Source organism: Marmota monax, unplaced genomic scaffold (assembly GCF_021218885.2).
Source record: "Marmota monax isolate L192 unplaced genomic scaffold, Marmota_monax_Labrador192_F-V1.1 WCK01_AAM20220418_F8-fsc00054, whole genome shotgun sequence".
Classification (NCBI taxonomy): Eukaryota; Metazoa; Chordata; class Mammalia; order Rodentia; family Sciuridae; genus Marmota; species Marmota monax.
The window spans coordinates 324,683-342,627 of record NW_026692145.1 but is presented as its reverse complement, the minus strand read 5'-3'; the positions used below and the strand labels follow the sequence as shown (position 1 = coordinate 342,627).

Genomic DNA, 17,945 nt, shown 5'->3' with positions numbered 1-17,945 from the left:
GTTCAATCCCCGGTACCACAATAACCCCCGCCAAAAAAAAAAAAAAAACCATAAATTGCTGAGGTTGGTTTTGAACTCAAGATTCTTCTGCCTTAGCCTCCGGAGCCACTGCGATTACAGGTGTATACCATTATGCCCGGCCAGACTGGATAATTTATAAAAAATAAAATATTTTTCAATTTATAATTCTGAAGGTATAAGGTACAAAAGCCATATCTTTTGAGGAACTTCTTGCTAGTGAGGATTTTGTTCAGAGTCCTGAGGTAGCACAAGGTATCACATTCTGAGAGGGGACGAGTTTTCTAGGCTAGGTCTGTTTCTCTTCTTCTTTAAACTATATATATTCAATGTACCCTTATTTTATTTATTTATATGTGGTGCCAAGAATCAAACCCAGTGCCTCACACGTGCTAGGCAAGCATTCTACCACTGAGCCCCAGCCCCAGCCTGTTTTTCTTCTTTTAAAGATGCTAATTCCACCAGAATTGGTGCATGCCTATCATCCCAGAGGCTTAGGAGGCTGAGGCAGTAGGATCTCAAGTTCATAGCCAGCCTCGGCAATTTAGGGAGGCCTTAAGCCCTTTAGAAAGACCCTGTCTCAAAATAAACATTAAAATGGCTGGCTCAGTGGTTAAACATTCAATCTCTGGTACCAAATAAATAAATAAATAAATAAGCAAGCTAATTCCATTCTGTGGACTCTACCCTCATGACTTCCTTTAATCCTAATTATCTCCTAAAGGCCCCACCTTCAAAAACCATTCACATATGACTTTGTGGATTAAGTTTCCACTCTGCTAATGCCTCCCAGTGAGGATTAAATTTCAACATGAGGTTTGGTAAAGACATTTAAACCATAGCAAGGAGCATTGCAAATGGCCTTCCAAAAGGTTTCTATTAGTATACAGTCTTACCAACAGTATATGAAAGTAAGTTGGCTGATAAATAATGTATATAAATATGTTTGGTTTATTGGTATCTAAAGGGTCTCTTATACCCTTAGGAATAAGAGGCCCTTTTTATCAGCATCTCTCTGTCACTATTGAAACACTCAGTGAAAGATGTGGTATATCCTTGAAGGAGAAGATTTGTGTTTTTCATCCTTTACCTCTTTCATTGTTTTAGGCCATAGCCAAGTGAAAATGGCATACATATGAGGGATATGAGGGATATGAGGAGACTTGAAGCTAAAGAAAGGTTGCCAGGAAATATGGAGCTTGGACCCATAATGGAACCTCATTACCTAGGACCAGTTCCTGGAACACCATGGTAGGCCCACCATGGTATTATCATCCCTGAATAAGCCTTATACTTTTGACTATTGGTGCTCAATTGTCACCATTTCTACATGTCCTTTTCTAACTATCTAGAAATTAGTTATTTATTCATTCAACAAACTCTCATTGAGCAGAAGTATATTGACATGAAAAAGTACCCTCTCCTGTGATCCCACAACACTTGAATGCATGTGAAAATTAACAGCAGTGATTCCATTTTGTGATCCAAACCCCGTGTCTTGTGGTATGGTGACCACTCTAAGAATTTGCTGACATGCTACAAGAAAGTTATTTGGATTTCAGGGTTTTGGGGGGTTTTGTTTGTTTGTTTGTTTGTTTGAGGATTGGTTCCAGGGGTGCACTACCACTGAGCCACATGCCCAGCCCTCTTTTTACTTTTTATTTAGAGACAGGGTCTCCCTGAGTTGCTTAAGGCCTCACTAAGTTGCTGAGGCTAGCCTGCCTCAGCCTCCCTAGTCCCTGAGATTATAGGCATTTGCTACTAGGCCAGGCTGTCATTAGCCTATCTTTTATGCTAGTGACAAGTTAACCTTCCACTCCAATCCCCTACTAAGAAACAAAGCATGCCAAAAAGTGACTAATTGCTTAAATTAGGGTTCTTTATTCTAGGGAGTCTATTAGTTTCCTGAAATTAAATTTTAAGACATTTTCCTTTGGAGCAGATCCATTACTTTTGTTGAAAGATAGTTTTTTTTTATCCCAGTGCTTGTGTTTCCATAGAGGGAAGGGACACTCATACTCTCCAGGCAGAATGTTTCTGTTCCTTTTCTACCCCTCATTTAGTTCTTCCCACAGGAAGAAAAGTAAGTAATGCTTATGATGGCCCGATTTCCATTGTTCCCAATTCTGATCCAAGTTAATATGTTCAAAGTCACTGCCAGTAAATGACCTAACCTCTTGCTCTGTTTTTCTGTACAAGTGACAACTATTCTGTTTCCTGCTTCTGCAACCAGTTTAGGTTTCTCCTCTCTGTGACTAGATGGCCAATTCTGTTAAATAAAAATTACAGAGGCTCTTTATTTACAGAACATGGATCACATTTTCTCTTTGTTCCCTTAAATCTTAGCAGGAGTTAGTTTTGGACTAGGCTTCTTAACATACCAGACTAAAAATCAAAATGGAATTACTCCTGCTAAAGTTCCATGGTCACCAAACTGAAACTAGTTATTTATCTGACCTTGGCAAAAATCAGGATTAGAGAGATTTCTCCAACAGATTTCCCAAACAGGCCAGTTTTAATTGGCATGATAATCAAGTTCCCTTTGCTCTTATCTTTGTACAAAAGAACTAACCTGAAATACCTGATATTAACCAATCACTTATATTCTTATTGTTCTGTCTCCTCCATCCCTGCCTTGCAATGAAAGTAACTTTGAAATGACCAGTCTGCATTTTGTTTTTGTTTTTGTTTCCTTCAAGTCTATATAATCGGCCTCCTTCGTTTGGAGCATAGGAACACTTACTCTATTTTATGGAATGAAATTTCCCAGATTCTAGAATTGAAAATAAAAACAATTAAGATCGTTAAACTAAATGGTTGTATTTTTTTTTTTCCTTTGACATATCTAATTTAGGAGGAAGGGGTAGGAAGTCATTGTGACCTTGGGGCCATTGTACCTTCTCCAACATAGGGTATCTAATGTTAACATTAACTAAGTTTGTATTTTTTTTAATATTTTTATTTTTAGTTTCTGGTGGACACAACATTTTTATTTTATTTGTATGTGGTGCTGAGGATTGAACCCAGTGCCCCATGCATGCCAGGTGAGTGCGCTACCGCTTGAGCCACATCCCCAGCCCCAAAGTTTGTGTTTTGATTCACATCTGATTCTATATATATTTCTCTATTGTTTCAGATCCCACAGTGAAGAGATGGGATTAATTAGCATCTTTGACCCCACTACCCTATCATATGCATAGCCATTCATTGAATGCTTAGAGGATCCCATTACACCCCCACACACTCACAAGCACACACACACCCTCACCTTAAGACCTTGCAGGATAAAGTCCACTGTCCTTAGCTGGGGGCAGTGACACACGCCTGTAATCCTAGTGGCTCAGGAGAATAATGAGTTCAAAGCCAGCCTCAGCAAAACGTGAGGAGCTAATCAACTCAGTGAGACCCTGTCTCCAAATAAAATACAAAATAAAGCTGGAGATGTGGCTCAGTGGTTAAGTACCCCTGAAATCAATCCCTGGTACCCTCCCCCCATGAAAAATGTCCACTGCCCTTTATCTCGAATTCAAGTTCACAAACTGGTCTCTCCGCACTTATCCCTTTCCCCTGTCTCCCCTAACAAATCATCTGTCTCAGTCCATTCCACCCACCTGTATTCCAGCCCCTGAATCTGTACTTAGCCATTTCTTCTCCCTTAGAACCTCTCACCACCCCTCTCTGCTAGTCCAAATCCTACCCATATTTCAAAACCAAGGTCATCCTTCTCCGTGAAAACTCTCATGACCATTCCAGCACAGAGTGGAAATGTTTTTATTGTCCCTAGCATAAGTTAACTTTTCTTTCTTTGTCTATGTATCTGTTCTCCAACAACTAGATTTGAGTCTCTAACAATGATTCATTTCACCTTTTGAATATAGCCCTTAATGCTCTGAAGCTTATTTTAAAAGAGATATATTTTTCTTTTCTTCTTCTCCCTCCCCTGCTCCTGGACCTGGGGGTGGGGAACAAGATTACCTTTCCCATCCTAGGCCAAGTTATCTGTCCTTGAGCACACACCCACCACAGGAAGGAGACATCACCAGAAGATCTAGGAAATGCCTATCTCCCAAATAAATTAACAAGTGAATTTCACCACATCATCAGAAATCACCTGGGACCCCTGTCAGGGCACATCTGGAATTCAGCCTTGAAGAGCTTCTTTAAAAGCCTCTGTTCCTGCTGATGGGCAGAATCACAGCCTTTGGGACAGGAGTCCCCTGTGCTTCTCCTTTGCTAGCAAAGCAATAGACCTTCTTTTCCTTTTTCCCAGGACAAGGACTAATCTTTCTATAACACCTGGAGAGCATGGATCACATGATCTTTTGTTCCTTCAAAGCTTAGTAGGAGTTAGAATCTCAATAAATATTTGTGGCTATAATTTATCTTCTCTTTTTCTCCCATTTGGAGCACTAGTTTCCTGAACTAGTGGTTTTAAGGGTATGAAATTGCTTTTCATCCACCATTAATAATGGCAATATACCAGCTTATTAAAACATATTAAGAGCTTCCATTTGTTGGGTGCTTACTTATTCGCTCAGTGAGACCCTGTCTATAAATAAAAACTAAAAAGGGCAGAGGATGTAGCTCTGTGGTTAAGCCCCTGGGTTCAATCCCTAGTACCTAAATAAAGGAATAATAACTGATGCCAGGGTTCTGCCTCCAGGGATTCTGATATAATCAGCATGGGATGAAGCTGAGCACTGAGAGTTTTCAAACTCCCCAGGTAAGGCAAACGTGCAGCCAGGACCTGACTCCTGATTTCTATACTTCACTCTCTCCAGTGTGGAGAAAAGTGTCAAGAAGTCTAAAATGTGAAGAGCAGCTATTTGCTGAGCTAATGGAACCAAGCAAGAACTCACAACCAGAGGCATGTGTTTAGGACAAAACCAGGTTCTCCCCAGAATGCCCAGATAGGTGATTGGACTCATTTGGACATGGAACAGGAGTTCAGGCCAATTAGGTGGGACTTTCAAGTAATAGGCTGAGCCCAGTTGGCAACTGACTTTTACAGATCCCTTGCCCGTCCCTGATAGTCACTCATTTACTTTATAAATGGGCCAAAACTTAAAGCAACAGGTACTTAGTACCCCATATTTTAAGGTTGGAGGACTAGCAACTATAGGGTCAGTCACTAGTGCACAAAATAAAGATGGAGGCTAATATATATCCTTTCCATGAAAGTTGCAAAGCCAGTGCCCTGTCACAGTCTGATGCTGCTGGGGCTTATAGAAGTAGCTTCGGGAGGGATAGAGGCCTAAGGCACTGTCAGATAGAGCAGGGCCTTGGACAAGCCCCTCAACAACAACTTCTCCTTCTCCTTCTCCTCCCTTCCTCCCCTCCCTCTTCCCCTTCCCCCTCCCCTCCCCCTTCCCTTCCCCTCCCCTTCCCCCTTCTTTTTTTGGTACCAGGGATTGATCCCAGAGGCGCTTAACCACTGAGCCACATCCCCAGCCCTTTTTATTTGTAATTTTTATTCCGAGACAGGGTCTTGCTAAATTGCTTAGGGCCTCAAACTTGAGATCCTCCTGCTTCAGCCACCCAAACCACTGGGATTATAGGTGTGCACCACCACACCCTGCACTCCTCAACTTCTTCATCCTTGACATACATGGCGTTACCTCCAAGCCCAAGTATTGTCCCAGACACATAAGATTGGAGCTCATGGTGTTGCCAGAAACTACCATAGTATGGGGACAAAAAGTTTCATACATTAGAAGAATATGGTGTTATGCCTCCATCAAGGCATAGTGCAATTGAGGGAAGACTCAGCTGAGAAATGAAATATAAAGTGAAACTGATTCTGTGTATGCCCCCAATGAGTTGAAGTTCTTTAATAAACTTGTAACACTTTCATCACCTCCATTAACCTAAAAACACCTTATAAAGTAGGTACTTACATTTCTATTTTCTATGAGGGATTTGAAAACCAGAGAAAGTTAGTAATATATCTAAGGTCACAAAGCAGGGAAATACAATCATCCCTTGGTATCTGTGGGGGATTTGTTCCAGGAATCCCTATAGATACCAAAACTTGAGGATGCTTAAGTCCCTTATATAAAATGGTATAGTAGCTGGGCATAGTGTTGCACACCTGGAATCCCAGTGGCTTGGGAGGCTGAGACAGGAGGATGGTGAGTTCAAAGCCAGCCCCAGCAAAAAGCAAGGCACTAAGCAACTCAGCGAGACCCTGTCTCTAAATAAAATACAAAATAGAATTGGGGATGTGGTTCAGTGATCGAGTGCTCCTGAGTTCAATCCCCAGTACCAAAATATATATATATATATATTAGAAATTCACTTTGCCTATCAAATACCATGGTTACTTCACAAAGCCATTATCACTTGAAAACCAGCAACAATTTCATTTATATTCATGATGTTTAGTATTCCATTACATGATTTTATATATAATTGATATATTCATTCCAGTTTTTAATTTTTAATTTTTGTTACCAAGGATTGAACCCAGGGACACTTAATCACTGAGCCACATCCGCATGCCTTTTTTATTTTGAGACAGGGTCTTGCTAGATAGATGAGGCCCTCACTAAATTGCTGAGGCTGGTCTCCAATGAGCAATCCTCTTGCCTCACCCTCCAGAGTTACTGGGATTACAGGCATGTGTTACCACACCAAGCCTTCATATTTTTTATGGGCATTGGGGTAAATGACCAGTTTTTGGCAATTGCCAAATGTATTGTTATGAGGTTTGGGTGTAGATCTATGGTAGAGTGCATGTGTAGCATGTGTGAGACCCTGGATTCCATCCCCAGCACCTTGGAACTGGAAAAAAAAATGCTGCAGCCATGCCTGTAATCTCAGTGATTTGGGAGGCTGAGGCAAGATTGAAAGTTCAAAGCCAGCATTAGCAATTTAGTGAGGCACTTAGCAACTCAGTGAGACCCTGTCTCTAAATGAAATCCAAAGGGGTTGCAAATGTGGCTCAGTGGTTAAATGCCCCTGGGTTCAATCCCTGGCACAAAAAATTGCCGCAGTCTGGCTGCAGCAGAATAACCGGGGGGTGACGAACGACTTCTGTACATTGATACAGCAGGAGTAGGAGCCGTTTATTGCAGGACAGGAGCAGTATTTATGCATTCCACACAGCTTATCTAATTAGCATAAACTAGATACATCAGTCAACCAATAAGGAATCTCCACACTTAATGGCTCGCTGGTGTTACTTCACAAACCACTCCCTCTGGCATTTTGCCAGGCACCATCCAGACTTGTTTACAGACTCTAACAAAAAATTTTTAAAAAATTATATTAAAAAAGCATGCTGCTATGAATATTTTCAAAAATGTTTATTGATAAGAAGTTGCATGCATTCCTGTTAGGTATAGACCTGGGAGCAGAAGTAGTAGGTTATAAGGAATGCATTTGTTCAGATTTCCCAAATGATTTTCAAAAGTGATTACACCAATTTATTTTAAATATTTATTTTTTTTAGTTTTAGTTGGACCCAATATCTTTATTTTACATTTATGTGGTGCTGAGAATAAAACCCAGTGCCTCATGCATGCTAGGTGAGCACTCTACCACTGAGCCACAACCCCAGCCTGGTTTCACCAATTTATATTTCTACTATCAGAAGGAGAAGATTCTGGCTGCCCCACATTTTCACAAACAGCTGGTATTTTCTCTTTTTGATTTAGCCATTATAGTGGTTATGTGGTGGTATTATATTGTGTTTTTTTACCTTTTTAAAAAAAAATTTATGTAGTGCTGAGGATCGAACCCAGTACCTCACACATGCTAGGAAAGCGCTCTACCACTAAGCCAACCCCAGACCCACATTGTGGTTTTAATTTGCATTTAACTGATGATTAGTGAAGCTAAGTACATTTTCATATGTTTACTGACCATTTGGAAACAACTACTCAAGTCTTTTGTGTGTGTTTCTACTCTCCCAGGCTTTTTCTTATTTACATTCTTTTGTTTGTACTAGGGATTGAACCTGGTGGTGCTCTACCACTGAGCTCCTTTTTTTTTTTTTTTTTTTTTAATTTTGAGGCAGGGTCTCACTAAGTTGCTGAGGCTGACCTTAAAGTTGTGATCCTCCTGCCTCAGTCTGCAGAGTCTCTGGAATTATAGGTGTGCACCACAGCAACCGGCAGATGTCTTACACCTTTTGAAAATACTTCCAGTCATTTGATAGTACTTAATGTCAGACAGGGAACAGATAGGGAACAAAATGGCAGATAAATTCTAGGGCCTTCATTCAGTCTTTACCTGCTAATTGTTTTCCTACTCCCCCACTCTTATAATGTGCACAATGTGCCTCTTATGCTTCTATTCTTGACTAAATTGACCCTGAACACCAGGTGAAGGGTCATGGCAAAAAATTTAGAGGAGTCTCCTCTACAAGTAAACTTCTTTTTGGGCTGTGGTTGTGGCTCAGTGGTAGAGCACTCGCCTTGCACATGTGAGGCACTGGGTTCAATCCTCAGCACCACATAAAAATAGATAAACAGAATAAAGGTATTGTGTCCAAATACAACTAAAAACATATAAAAAAAGAAAGAAAGAAACTTTTTATGCTCTACTGTCAGGTATATCTAAAAATAACAAATAAGAACAAATAAAATAAACAACTTCTTAAAGACCCTTCCCCACTCAGAGCCACTCCATAAGAGGCCTGTTCATCTTTTGGTGGTGGTGGGGGGACCCTAATTCATGTCTTCCCATATGTTATGGCTTTGATCTGGCATGTCCCCCAAAAAATTCATGTGTTGAAGGCTTGATCTCCAATGCAGCAATATTTAGAGGTGGGACTTTTCATCCATTGATGGATTCATACTTTGAATTGACTACAGGGAGGTCATGCAAAGTGTTGAACGAAGAGGGTCTTTGGGGACATGCCCTTGGGACTATATCTTCTTCTAGCCCCTTTCTCTTTCTCTGCTTCATGGCTGCTATGAGGTGAGCAACTTTCCTCTGTTCTTTTCCATGATCCTCTGCCTCACTCAGGCCCAAAGTAATGGAGCCAGCCAACCATGAATTGAAATCTCTGAAATTGTGAGCCAAAATAAATTCTCCCATTAAGTTGTTTTTCTCAGGTATTTTGTCATAACATTGAAAAACTAATACACTATGGTTTTCCCTCTTAACATGTCTGTATCCTAAAGTCCTCTTCTTATAAAGACACCAGTCATGCCTACCCTAATGGTGTCCTTTTAGTGCCTCTCTAAAATCCCTATCTTTGGCCAGTGCAGTGGCACATACCTGTAATCTTAGAGACTGGGGAGGCTGAAGCAGGAGGATGGCAAGGTTTTTTTTTTTTTTTGCTTTTGTGTACCAAGGATTGAGTCCAGTGGTGCTTAACCAGTGAGCCACATCCCCAACACTTTTTATATTTTATTTAGAGGCAGGGTCTCACTGAGTTGCTTTAGGAACTCACAAAATCGTTGAGGATGGCTTTGAACTTGTGATCCTCCTCCCTCAGCCTCCCAAGCCACTGGAATTATAGGTATGTGCTATAGCACCTGTTCAAGGATGGCAAGTTTGAGGCCAACATGGGTAATGTAGTGAGACTGTCTCAAAAAAAAAAAAAAAAAACTGCTGGCGATACTGCTCAGTGGAGCACCCCTTAGTTTAATCTCCACTACCAAAAAAAAGCTCTTTGATCATGCAAGTACTTGAATTTTTGGTCCATTGAACTGGCTGCAGGTGTAAAAACAGAGGATGCTGTGCACCTGGATTCCTCTGTGTTCTGGCTCCAAGACACCCTTCCCAAATGCTTTGTAGATCTCTTTCCCCCATCCCTTGCACCAATGGACATTTGATAATTTGCATTTCTTTAACCTATTTACAGTGGATTAGCTGGGGAGAAGGATATTTTTTTCTCAAAATCTTATGCACACTAGTGAAGAGCTCTGCTAATGAGCTATATCCCCACCACCTTTTATTTTTTATTTTGAAATACAGTCTCACTAAATGGTCCAGGCTGGGCTTGAACTTGTGATCCTCCTGCTTCAGCTTCCCAGGTAGCCGGGATTACAGGCATGTGCCAAGAGCGGAGGATTTTAACTCAGATTTTGTTCTACTTTTTTTTTTTTTTTTGTATAAGTCATTTCTTCAAGAAATCTGTCCATTTTACTCAGATTTTCATTTTTTGGCATATAGTTGTTCAGTATATCTTCTTATTTTCTTTGTTTATTTAATACCAGAGGATATTATATTTTATTGTATGAGTTTCAAATGTTTCACAGTACCAATTTTCTTAATTTTATGTATTCTATAAGATAAACACTATTTTAGGGGACTGGGGTTTTAGCTCAGTGGTAGAGCACTTGCCTAGCATGTGTGAGGCCCTGGGTTTGATCCTCAGCACCACATATAAATAAATAAAATAAAGGTACATCAACAACTAAAAATATATATATATATAAAAGGCCAGGATGTGGCTCAATAGTAAAACATCCCTGGGTTAAATCTCTAGTACCAAAAAAATATTTTTTAATACTATTTAAAGTACACTGGAATTTTTAATAAATGTAAGAAAAAGCACAGATGCTTGAAATATACCCAGTAGGGCCAAGTGTGGTGGTTCATGTCTGTAATCCCAGTGAATCAGGAGGCTGAGGCAGGAGGATCCCAAGTTTAAAGCCAGCCTCAGCAATTTAGCCAGGCCCTAAGCAACTTAGTGAGACCCTGTCTCAAAATAAAAAATTAAAAGGGCTATGGATGTGGCTCAGAGTTTAAGACTCCTGCATTCAATCCCTGGTACAAATGTGTGTGTTTCCACTGTTGTCACACACAAATTTGGTCTTCCTTGAAATGTGCTGTCCACTGCTTTTCTGTTTCTGTCACAGCAGCTATAAATAGTTGTTTAAGGATATCCTTATCTAAATTCCTGCCAATAAGGACTAATTGATTTGTTCTTTCAGTGTCATCTTTCCAGTTTACTGGACTCTCTTCCAGATTACAGAGCTTGCCTTCACCTTGGACAATCACTTGTTGTGGTTTGTCTTTGTTCAGTTCCAGCCCCTTTAGTGCCATGTGACTTTCGTGCAGTGACTGTCCTTATTTCTCACACTCTTCCCACAGGAGACTGTGAATAAATATTCTTAGCCCTCTTTTGCATTTACTTCAAATGTGACTATAACAATATTTTTTTTACTATAACAATATTCTGATAAAGGTGAGGCTGTGTTGCTGGCATACATTGAAGTGTTTTCTGCAAGCACTTTCCAGAGAGACTATAAATGCATGAATATTTGATACATTAGAGAGATCAACTCTTGATGTTTGTGTTTCTAAGAGTATTCTTGGTTCATTTATTAATCTAATAGTTGCTTTTTTGGGGGGAGGGTACTGGGGATTGAACTCAGTGGTGCTTAACCACTGAGCTACATCCCCTGCTCTTTTTATTTTTTATTTTGAGTCAGGGTCTCATTAAGTCACTTAGGGCCTTGCTAAATTGCTGAAACTGACCTTGAAATTGTAATCCTCCTGCCTCAGCCTCCTGAACTACTGGGATTACAGGCATGTGCCATCATGTCTAGCTAATAGTTGCTCTTTTTTGGGGTGGGTACCAGGAATTGAACTCAGGGCACTCAACTACTGAGCCACATCCCCAGCCCCATTTTGTATTTTATATAGAGACAGGGTCTCGCTGCATTGCTTAAGGCCCTGCTAAATTGCTGAGGCTGGCTTTGAATTTGCGATCCTCCTTCCTCAGCCTCCTAAACCTTTGAGATCATAGGTGTGTGCCCGCGAACCTAGTTACATTCAGGTTTTCTATCCCTCTTTGAACCAGCTTTGTCATCTCACCAGTTCCCTTATTATAATGCATTCTGCAAAAGTTTGACACAGTGTATTTGTATGGGACACACATTTTGTGGTTGTTGTTGTTTATTTATTTGTGGTGCTGGGGATGGAATCCAGAGCCTCGTACATGCTAAGCAAGCACTCAACCGCTGAGCCATTGCCCCCAGCCTCTGAGACTTATATTTTAACATTGCTAAAATTATGCTGTCAAGGTTTTAAAAAATCCAGGAAGATGCTCAAGTGGACTCAACACCTGAACCAGCTCAACTATTTTGCTTAAGAAGTATACCTCTACATAAAATTATGTAATGACTAATATTAAAAAAAAAAGAAGTATACCTCATGTTTTGTTGTTGTTGTTTTGCTGTACTAGGGGTTGAACCAGTGCCAGGCAAGCATTTCACCACTGAGCTACACTCCTAACCTTATCTCCTGTCTTTTTGTTTTGGGTACTGAAGTGGCACCCCCTTTCTCCACAGAAAAATCTTAACTGGGCTTCTCCAGAAATCTTTACTATGGCTGATTTTAGGACTGTAAGCAAAAGAGTCTCTAAAAAACAGTTCAATGTAGATAAACTTCCTATTTTCATGTTGTCCTATTTTACTCGGCCACTAGCTGGGAAGAAATCAGCACTCCAGGTGCTGGACACCCCCTTACTAGTTTCTCACAAATATGTATCCAGTATAGTAGTTTGTAGAAATGTGTAAACAAGGTCTCTGGCCTTGAGCTGGGGCTTCACACAGATGTCTACATTTCTAAAATAAGAGAAGCTACCAATTGGGCTCCATGGTAACAGCTGGCAGGGGGAGGAAATAAAGGGGAAAAAAGCTCTCCCCTTCTCAGTCAGGTGCTGTCCTTGAAGGGTTAACTTGCCCAGAAAAGTGAAAGAAAAAGGTGCTTTATGTGAACTTCTGCAGACTGTGAACTTCTGAGCCCCTCCCCTTACACGCTGGGTATAAAACTCTGAAACTACCTGAACTTGGGGTTCAGGGAATTGATTGATGACAGCAAAAGCTGTGCCCTCTGAACCTGGCTACAGCCACATAAAACTGTTTCCTGCTATCTTTGATGCCTTGCCTCATCTGTCCCTACAACAGTAATGGAGATTGAACTCAGGGGTTCTTAACTCCTGAGCCACATTCCCAGCCCTTTTTTGGATTTTATTTAGAGACAGGGACCAGTGAGTTGCTTAAAGCCCTGCTAAGTTGTTGAGGCTGGCTTTGAACTCGTGACTGCCTCAGCCTCCTGAGCCACTGGGATTACAGGCATGCACCAACAAGCCTAACCTATCTTCCGTCTTTTTAAAATTCCTACACACCATTCCTTTTTATGATTCTTAGAGTGAATCTCAAGGGGAAATAGAATCTCTCCCTCTCATTTCTTTATTTCAGTTTCTGTTTCTTGTCTAAGTCCAATTTGTCTTTCCTTTTCTGAAATCTAATTATTACGTGTTTGGGGATAGAAATATGGTAGACTTTTTTTAAAATCATTTTTTTGTTTTTGAGTTGGGTTTTTGATATGTTGCTCTGGCTGACCTCCAACCCGTGTATACAAATGAACCTCCTGCCTCAACCTCCTGAGGATCTGAAACTATAGGCACATGCCACCAAACCTGGCTGAGATGTGATGGACTATAAAGAAAAAAAAAACTGATAGCTCAAAATAGTTTTTAAAATAAAAATCCAAGTTCACGTATTCAAAGTGAGTCCTTGGACAAATCACATTGATTTGATCATTTTGGTTTTAAAAAAAAAGTGTACCTTCTTCAGGCTATTAACAGTGGAAATTACAATACAAATGTACTTTTTTGGGTAAGCTTTGCAATTGTTTTCTCTTGGAGATCCTAATTAATTATAACTACCTGAACTTCTTATATTGGCATTACTAATCACAAAATGTAACATTACTTCCATATGCTTAAGCTTATAAAAAAGTATGTATTCAACAAAAATGAATTTTAATTCTGACAACATTATCTGCAGACACAGATAATTTGACCTCTCCTTTCCTATTTGGATTTTTTTTTTCCTTTTTTGGTACTGGGGATCAAACCCTGTGGTGTTTTACCACTGAGATACATTCCCAGCCCTTTATTTTGAGACAGGGTCTTGCTAAGTTGCTTAGGCTGGCCTCAAACTTGCCATCCTCCTGCCTCTAGGTGTGTGCCACTATGCCCAGCTTAAGTGTCCTTTATGTCTTTCTCTTGTGTTATTGCTGTAGGACTTCAATACTGTATTGCATAAGAGTGGTGAAAATGGACATCCATATCTAAACAAAAAATCCCTACTTTAAAAAAATTATTTATTTATTTATTTATTTTGGTACTGGGGATTGACCTAGGGGCACTTTACCACTAAGCTACACTCTCCAAACACTTTTTTTTTTTTTTTTATTTTGAGACAGGGTCTTGCTAAGTTGCCATGACTGGCCTTGAACTTGTGATCCTCCTGCTTCAGCCACCCCAGTCTCTAGGGTTACAAACATGTGCCAGCATGCTCAGCAAAAATTTACCTACTTTTAAGAGTGTTGAAGTTCCTTACAATTATGTCACCTTCTGCTATATGTACTTAATGTACTGTATTGTCACTCTGGATAATAGGTTGATTTCCAACTTCTGTCTTTGACCTCTCACCATGGAAGATGTCCTTGCCCCATGTCTTAGTCTGTTTTCTGTTGTTCTAATGGAATACAGACTGGGTAATTTATAAAGAAATGCTTATTTAGCCTACAGTTCTGGAGGCTAAGAAGTTCAAGAGTATGGCACTGACATCTGCTCAGTTTCTGGTGACAGCCTTTCTGCTGGGTCATGACAGGGCAGAGGGCATCACTTGGTAAAACAGAGCAAATCTGGGAGAGAGAGAGCTTGCTTTCATGTTAAAGCCACTCCCTCAATAACCTCTTTTTTTTTAAAGAGAGAGAGAGAGAGAATTTTTTAATATTTATCTATTTATTTATTTATTTTTAGTTTTCGGCGGACACAACATCTTTGTTTGTATGTGGTGCTGAGGATCGAGCCCGGGCTGCACACATGCTAGGCGAGTGCGCTACCGCTTGAGCCACATCCCCAGCCCCCTCAATAACCTCTTAATACATTCATGAGGTGAAGCCCTATGACCAGATCACCTCCCAAAGGGCCCAGTTCCAAAAACCATTAACATATGAATTTGTGGATTAAGTTTCTAACACACAAGTTTTGGGGGACGTATTCAAACCACAGCACTCTGCCTGATTGACACTTGATGGTCCACTTTCTCTTCTGGGTGTCCCTCTAATCTAACTTTAGGCTTAGGTACTCTATGCTGAGCTGCTCCCAATAAGCACCATCTTTACCTCATTAGATTCTAATGTCTTTTGCTAGGATCTCTCTTTGCACTGCACCTAACTCAGCTTAGGTCATGCTCACCACTACTACCTGCCCTGAAGGTACACACCCTTCTACAATGTTCAGGGTTCAAAATCCTATTATCATATTTGTTTGCAAGAGCTACCACAAACCAAGAGATTGAAAAAATGGTTTTAGAGGCTCAATTTCAAAATCAAAGTACTGATAGGGTTGGTTTCTTCTGAGGGTTTTAAGAGAATAACCTGTTTCAGGTCTCTCTCCTTGACTTTTAGATGGTTGTCTTCTCCCTGTGTCTCTTCCCTCTGAGTGTATCTCTGTGTTTAAATTTGCCCTGTTTATAAGGACACCAGTCATTCAGGATTAAGGCCTGGCCTAAGAATCTCAACTTCATTAGTTCTGCAAAGACCCTCTCTCCAGATAAGGTCAATTCGCTGGCAGTTAAGACTTCATCATGAATTTTAGAAGGACACAATTCAGCCTTAACTGTTACCTCCCACTTAATGTAACTGTCTTCCCTATTACAATAAGATTCTGAAACACCATGCCAGACTACCTCTGTTTCTAGACTCGTGGGCCACTGCCTTTCTCAATGGAATTGCTCTCTTCATCCCATATGGGTTCTAATCCCTGACATTGAACCACCATTGCCACTATTCCCTCTCTATAGATACTTGTCTTACTCTGCTCGTCCCTGATACCACAGAATATACAATCACATATATACAATCACACTGGCTCCCCAATTCAAATACATTGCTTGGCCTCACCTACTGGATTTTGGACTAAATTGTTCTGTAAGAGAACAGAAAGAAGAATAGAAAGAAACCTTACCACTTGTGGAAGACCCTTAGTCTTTAAGGTTTATATTTCCAATTCTTTATTAATTCTTTAAGGTTAGTTTAAACCTACTTAATACAAATTGGACATTCTGTCTTAGTCTGTTCAGGCTCCTATAATAAAAAGTCTTTGACTGAGAGCCTTATAAACAACAGAAATTTATTTATTTCTCTCTCCCATTTCTGGAGGCTGAGAATTCCAAGGTCAAGTTGGCAGTGGATCTGGTAACTGGTATAGATGATACCTTCTTGCTGTAACCTCACATGCCAGAAGGAGCAAGGCAGCTCTCTGGGGCCTCTTTTATAAGGGCACTAATCTCTCCTTCCATAGGTGTCACCTCCTAATGCTATCATGTTGGTGATGAGTTTCAAGTATGATATTGGTGGGGGACGCAGACATTCTATATCTTCAAAATAGGTACCATGGAAGGTGACCTCCATGTTTCTATGACAAAAGATTTTGAGTGAAGACACTGCCTTTCCTTCCATCATGTGGGGAATGGTGTCCACTTAGGTTTTCCAAAACAGAGATGTAAGTAGCAATGAGCCCCCAAACCAAACCAAACACATATCCATGAAGCCCAGAAATTGGAGAGAAATAAATTCATCAGAATATACATGCAGTGGAATAAAATAAAAACATATCATATTTTCCATATCTCTATTATGGGAAATGGTCATGCCAAAACAGCAAGTAATAAAAGCAGATTACAAAACAATAGAGAGAGTGTAGGGTGTTCCAGGCCCCTCCACTCTTTCACATGCTAAAACTGACCAGAGACCCTTGCCCAAAATTTTATATGGGGAGTTAGGGCTGAGAAGTTCCCTAAAAACCACTATCAGCCAAGACACAGTTCAGAGAAAACTAGAAAACCATGGTGTTTGGAAATTATTTTTACATTCCTAACAAAAGGTGAATCCCTAGAAATAGAAGATACCCTGATATTTTAATAAAGAAGGCTATAGCCCATGGCTGGGGCTGTAGCTCAGTTGGTAGAGCACTTGCCTAGCATGTGTGAGGCACTGGGTTCAATTCTCAGCACCACATAAAAATAAAGAAATTGTGTTCATCTACTATAAAAATATTTTTTTAAGAAAGAACGCTGGCTTGATTCTGTAGCTACTGGCCCAGATCTAAGCTCCTTCTTTTCTTCTCTTCCCTGAACACTGCTCCTTTTGTCCTTCTTGGTGGTTGCACATTTTCTATCCCTTAACCCCCATCTTCTTCATCCCCATCCTCCTACTGGTCTCCAATGGCAGTCACCAAATCTGTTTTGTCCCCTGACTTTAACTTCAGTGGATCCCTTCTTCTCCATAGCCAAGACAGGACCCCAATCCCAATCACTCTTCAGCCCACAGACTGCAGGTTTTAGCCAAGGTAGAACTTTCAAGATTTATGGATCCTTTGCCTAGGAAAAGTGGCCATGCACTAGAGGAACTGTAATTGCTACCTTTGACCATATGATGGCAGGATTCTCCCAGCTGTCTTGATGCAGAAGCAATCAGGCTCCTGCAGTGGTATCTGCTCTGCAATCTGATGACCACATTCCTCCCTCAGATTAAAGGCAGACGATGACTGGACATGCCACCAGGTGGCAAAGCTGTCCAGTTTAGTAAATTTCAATGGTCTTTTATTACGAAAGTGTAGAAATTTGGGAAATATAGATAAAACAATAGACAAAGATAAAAATTACCTGATATTCAATACTTCAGAAAACAACTCAGTATGCAATGGCATTTTGCTTACATTATTTTTTTTACATTATTTTCCTCTCTAGGAGTAAATAAAAAAATTTAAATGGTAGTATTTACTTTCATAACATTTTTTTTTTTTTGGTACCAAGGATTGCACTTACAGGCACTTAACCACTGAGCCACATCCCCAGCCCTATTTTATGTTTTAGAGACAGGGTCTGACTGAGCTGCTTTGCAACTAGCTTTTGCTGAGGCTGGCTTTGAACTCACGATCCTAC

General features: G+C 40.3%; 1 pseudogene; it reads right to left on the bottom strand.

Moving 5' to 3' along the window:
- Window positions 1–10,773: 10,773 nt before the first annotated feature.
- Window positions 10,774–16,413, bottom strand: LOC124109930 (putative COBW domain-containing protein 7; annotated as a pseudogene).
- Window positions 16,414–17,945: the final 1,532 nt, after the last annotated feature.